The sequence below is a fragment of the Equus przewalskii genome, chromosome 2, assembly GCF_037783145.1.
Source record: "Equus przewalskii isolate Varuska chromosome 2, EquPr2, whole genome shotgun sequence".
Lineage (NCBI taxonomy): Eukaryota > Metazoa > Chordata > Mammalia > Perissodactyla > Equidae > Equus > Equus przewalskii.
The window spans coordinates 30318026-30323882 of NC_091832.1; the positions used below are offsets into that span (position 1 = coordinate 30318026).

Below are 5857 nucleotides of genomic sequence, written 5' to 3' on the forward strand. Positions count from 1 at the left end.
CACTCTGGAGCAGGCCCTTTCCAAATTCGGGCAGCTCCAGGCTGACACTCTCCCAGTTCCAAGCCCAGTAGGAGGAAACATTCATTTCTCCAAATGTTTAAACACAGGATCTGGAAATGGAACTCCCTGGACTGGTTTGGGTCATAAGACTACGCCTGAAGCAGTCCCTGTGCGGAGGTGGAGTAGAAGACTCTGATTGACTAGGTTGGGGTCACATGCCTGAGACATGAGCCCCACCCAAACCACATGGACTGAGAGTGGGGCAGGGATGGCTTCCCAGGAATAAAGGCATTTAGAGATCAGAAGGAAAAGGAACAGGTGCTGGGTGAGCAAAGATGACCGTCTGGACCTTGAGCTCCTGGTCCTTTGGACAGTGGGGAGCCAGTGAAGGCTTTAATTTGGGGACTGAGCAGCCTAGATCAGATTTGGGCTTTAGGAGTCGAGAAGGGGGAGCGGATGGGGGCAGAGATACTTGTAGGAAGGTGCAAGACCCTTTAAGAGATCCTGGAGGCCTGAGGCAGATGGCACGGAGAGGAGGGGAAGATGCAGAAGAAGCCTGGCTGGGATGCCCCTGTTGTTACTGGAACGGCTGTTCCAAGGACCAAGACCACGTCACCCTCTTGCTATGGGCCTGCAGATGCCAGTGAGAGCGTGGGCTGAGGGCCCAGCCTCCCCTCCCCCCAGAGCCCCATGACTAACTCTTTCCCTCCATCTGTTCCCACACTGACTTGCACCCCTCCCGCCCTGGGGTCCCAGGGAATCTGATCTCCTGTGGCCCCGGTTGTGGGGCGGTCACCTTGACATCGGGTGGTGGATGCGGCGCTGAGATCCTTCAGCTCTCCCAGCCTCAGCAGCCCATTCCCCAGTTTCCAACCTCCCACCCCACGCCCTGGGGCCTGGGACATCCCCCCGCAGGCTCCGGGCCGGGCCAGCTCCTCTCCTGGTGAAAGGAGCCATTGTGAGGTCAGCCTGGGAGCTGGCAGGCGCTGCGCTGGCACACGTGGCTCCCGGAGGCCCCGGGGTCCGGCGATTCCTGTCTCTGCTGCTGGGACCTGCCCAGAGAGAAGGGGTGAGGTCAGAGGGGCCTGGGCTATCATGGGGGCTTCTGGGCCTGCTGCGGCTGGACCCTGAAGATCCACTGCATTCTGATTTCCATCTGCCTCGGGTCCGAGGGAGGAGACTGGAGGGCAGGGCCGGCCGCTGGGACCTTCAGAACCTTGGAGCAGGAAGGACTTGCCAGCTGGGCCCTGGCATATCTGGGGCCCTCGCCAAACTGAAAGCCACGGTGTCCTAAACCCGGCCAGAACCCTGTTCCCTGGTGGGCCGGCCAAACCTGCAGAGCCCTGGAGGGAGAGGCAGGTCACTGAGGCCATTCAGGAAAGGTTAGCAGGTTTGGGGGTGGGTGGTGAGAAAGGGAGGAGCTGAGGACTTGCAGTTATGTCACAGACTACCAGAGACCTGCCAGACTGAGTCACAATACTTAGTTACTATTTATTGAGCACTTAGTAAGTGTTGGGCACAGTGCCAAAAATTTTACATCCATTATCTCATTTAGTTCTCACAGCATCCATATAAGGTAAGTATTATCTATCTGTAGGGCTTTCTGGTACAGCTGTCCAGGTTGTTCACTGCACAAGGGACCCAACCAAGAGAGGCATGTGAAGGCTAAAATCTACCTGCTGCTCTGCTCACCAGCTGTATTCCTGTAGATCTGTGTCTATAAAAAGGTACAGCTGAGGGAAGGTGGGCTCTGAGGAGATGAAATGGCTTGTCCAAGACCCCACAACTAGGAAGTGACACAGCTGGGATTCAAACTCAGGTCTGTCTGACTCCAAAACCTCTCAGTTAACCGCTTTGCTCTCTCTGTTCAGGCCTGTTCACTCACCCTCTCTACCTTCCTGTTTCCTCAGGACCCAGCCTCTCAGGTCAGCAGTGTGGTGCAAGGCAGAGGCAGGGCTGGGAGGCAGGAGACGGGGCTGCGGTCCCAGCCCTCCATCTTACTCACCTCTCCTGGCCTCACCTCGTCTCCTCATCCGGGAGCGGGTGTGTCAATTAAAGCTCTTTAAAAGCAAGTGACAGAGACCTGCTTTGGCTTAGTGAAGCGAAACAAGAAAAAAGGGGCTGCATCGGGAGGATCTGGGGCTGCCCACAGAATGGGAGGAGGCGCTAAACTAGGCCTCAGAAAGGCCAGAACCCGGGGCCACTCCAGGGATCCGGGAGCAGGGACCCGTGAACCACATCTAAGGCTAGTTCCCTAAATAATAACCCAGGCCCTGTTGTCGGAAGAAGAGAGCATGGCTGCGGCAGCCCCAGACAGCTCCTGTCCACGTCCCACATCAGTGAGGAGGCGGGCCCACCGGGGCGCCTGAATCGAGTGAGCTCTGATGGGGAAGCTCCGTGCAGGCTGCCAAGCAGCCCGAGACGCACGGGAGCATCGTGTGTCCGTCTGTCCCTCCCATCCAGGGCAGGGACGCAGGGGGAGCACGCCAGCTTCTCGTCCTGGCTTTGCCACTGACTGGTTATGTGTCCTTGGGCAAGTCACTCTTCCTCCCGGACCAGAGTTTTGTCATCTCTCGAAGACAGTGATCATCTCTAAGACCAGTCCTCAGCTCACTAAGGTGTTCGCAGCCCATCCCAGGGGAATTTGAGAAATTAAAAGATGTTCCTGGCAGCAACCACTTCACCTGAGGGAATGAATCATAAATGATGGCACTTCAGGCTGCTGTGAAGAAGATATCAGGTGACATCAAGTGGAAAAACACCCCCCTCCCCCAGGAACCCACGCAGGAAGACGGGCAGCGCGGGCACAGCGCCCCCACCTGGGGCTCCAGAACATCTGCCGTGAGGGGCTGCAGAGAGTCCCTGCTCTGGGGCGAGAGGTTGGTCCCAGTTGAGATTTCATTTGCTGGAGGGCTTCCAGGCAGAGGAAACACAGCTGGCCCTCAGGAGACACGGGCCTCTGGACCACGTGTGTCACAGTGCCTTTGTTGAAGGAACACACAGATTTGTGACAGCAGATCGAGGCTCTGTGCAAAGAGAACATCAGTTCTCTCCCGGCCTCAGTGTCTGCATCTGTCAGATGGGGATAAGGTCATTGTGCCAACCTCATGGGGCCTTTCTGAGGACCCCCTGGGACAATAGAGCTGAAAGAAAACCTGAGGACACAGAGGGCCAGGGGCCGAAGAAGGGCTAGAACATGTGCTCCACAGGGCGGGGCCTGAGTCTGTCCGTGCACTGCTGCGTCCTCCGTGCAACGCGGGCTCCGGCACACAGCAGACGCTCGAAAATTGTCTGTTGAGGATGAATAGCTGACACGCAATACGGACTTGTGCAGCAAGCCCTGTTCTGAGAGTTTTCCATGCACGCACGCTTCATCCTGACAATAATACAGGTACTGTCGTCCCCATTTAGAGATAAGGCAACTGAGAGACAGAGGGATTATGTCACCTGCCCAAGGCCAGGCGGCTCGTAAGAGCAGGGCTGGCTTCCACCTCCCGCAGGCCGGCTCCAGGTCTGTGCTGTCACACAGAGTGCTCCTGTCTGAGTGCTCCTGTTTGAGTGCTCCTGTCTGGATGCTCCTGTCTCAGTGCTCCTGTCTAGATGCTCCTGTCTGAGTGCTCCTGTATGAGTGCTCCTGTCTGGATGCTCCTGTCTGAGTGCTCCTGTCTGGATGTTCCTGTCTGGATGCTCCTGTCTGAGTGCTCCTGTATGAGTGCTCCTGTCTGGATGCTCCTGTCTGAGTGCTCCTGTCTGGATGTTCCTGTCTGGATGCTCCTGTCTGGATGCTTTGCTTACGCATGAGCGAAGGAAGAAGCTCGTGTGGGTATTTATGAATGAGGTTTGGGATTCCTCGTCTCTTTGCTTTGGGAAGAGGGTCTGAAGCTTCCGGCAAGGATTCCTGTTTTTCACTCATCTGTCAGCAGCTTCTGGTATTTACAGAAAACACTTCGCAAATGCAACAACAAAACTGGCCTCATCATCTGTCTCCAAACCTGGCATCCTCTTCCCCTCCTCCCGGTGGCAGCTCGTGCTGTCACTGAGGACGGGTGCCCCAGACAGAAACTTGGAGTCATTTTTGACACCCTTCCCTCTCTCCCCTGGACAGTCTCCTCAAGGTCACAGCAGAAACTGTCTCACAGCAAGTTCGTCCAGCTGTCACCCCTGTCATCTTCCAGGTATAACAGCTTGTGGAGGGCTCCCCTATGCTTTAAGATTTCAGGAAAAATTGGCTCTCATGGGCTGTCCCCCTGTGATGAGATTTATGGCTTGTCTCCTGTTCCAGTTAAACTATCACTGCAAAATGAATCAACCAAAACTTCGTAGTGTAAAACAATGCCATGTTGTTATTCTTTCTCAGAGTTCTAGGGGCCGACTGGGCTCAAAGAGGGGTTCTTGCTCATGTGGTCGCAAATAAAAGGTGAATGGCATTGGAGTGACCACAGGCTTCCTCACCCCCGTGTCTGGCAGTTGACACTGGTTGTCAACCGGGATGGCAGCTGGGACTGTTGGCCAGAACATCCACGCACGGCCTCTTCATGTACCCTGGGCACAGCATGGCAGCTGGATTTCAAGAATAACTAGCCCCAGAAATAGAAAGTGGAACCTACCAGACTCTTAAGATTTGAGTCACTTCCACCATATTCCATTGGTTGAGCAGTCACAAAGCTCATATTCAAGGGGGGGGGGCACCCAGAACGCCACCTCTCAATGGGAGGAGTGTCAAAGAATTTGGGGGCCATGTTTTTAGAACCACTTCACCTCCCAGTGTGCCTGGGGCCTCCTAGGGAGGGGCTTCATTTCTGCTAGTCAACCTCTTCTAGTCCTCCTTCCCTGGCACCTGCTTCTGCTGAATTCTCCGTCTCCTCCAGCTCTCAACTCCCTTGAAGGCCCTTTCTACAACCCTGGCAGCCCTCTGGTAGAACGCAGCCCTTTTTTCTTAACTTTCCCCAGGGTCATGTGTGAAGTCACGGGAGACATTTGCTGACTCACGGGTGAGGGCCGAGGGCACTGGCATTGCAATGCAGCTTGTACAGATGATTTAAAATGGAGCATCAGTGCTCTCTCTTCTCAGAGCCTTCAGCCACCCTGGCCCCTCTCCTGCCTTGGCTCCATCTTCCCACCAGGTTGCCAGAACCTCTCCCACCTTCCAACCACTCTCATGTGCTCTCTCATCTCCCCTCCAAATTCCACTTCCTTTATCACCCTGACCAGTTAAGTTCTCTGCCTCCCCTCCTCCCCAGCGTGTCCCAGCGCATCAAGGGCTCTCTCCCCACAGTTACAATGTCTTCTGAGCCAAGAGGACTGCTGAGCACAGGCAGCTCCCTCCCCTAAGAGGAATTCGGTTGCCAGAACATTTCCCCTCCTCCACTCTTGGCGTTGGAAGGGCCCTGAGCAATCCTTTAACCCAACATCTTCCAGACCATGTTCCTGGGAACAGCCTTAGTTCTTATGGTCCGCCATAGATGCTCCACAGAGGTTGTGCGGTCAAATGTGCGTGGGAAGTTCTGGATTAAAGAGAAGCAGGCCCCTCCACCTGCAGCACCAAACAGCACCTTCTGCCATCAAGGGAATGCTCTGGTCCCTTCTGGGCAATACGGTGCCGCTGGCCATCGGGTCTCCTGGGCACTTGAAATGTGACTGCTGAGACTGAGGAACTGAATTTCAAATTTCAGTTTCCATAACCACATGTGGCTGGTGGCCACCACATTGGATAGCACAGCCTCAGAGCCTTCATTATTCTAATAGGTGTTAAGTGGCTTTCCCCAACATGTTCGCTCAAAGATTCAATCTCTCTCTCTCTCTTTGCTGATGGTGTGCTGTTAACCCCTGTTTCGCAGTTTGGGAAATGCTCCTGTGG

At 55.0% G+C, this 5857-nt stretch overlaps 1 long non-coding RNA gene across 2 annotated transcripts; it reads left to right on the forward strand.

Moving 5' to 3' along the window:
* The first annotated feature begins 1002 nt into the window (after positions 1-1002).
* LOC139081975 (uncharacterized) lies at positions 1003-4427 on the forward strand. Of its 2 annotated transcripts, XR_011537557.1 has the most exons (3): positions 1003-1069; positions 1598-1819; positions 1911-4427. It is a non-coding gene; the product is annotated as an uncharacterized lncRNA (long non-coding RNA). The 2 variants fall into 2 exon arrangements; XR_011537556.1 differs by lacking the exon at positions 1003-1069 and having other exon boundaries at positions 1583-1819.
* The last annotated feature ends 1430 nt before the right edge of the window (positions 4428-5857 follow it).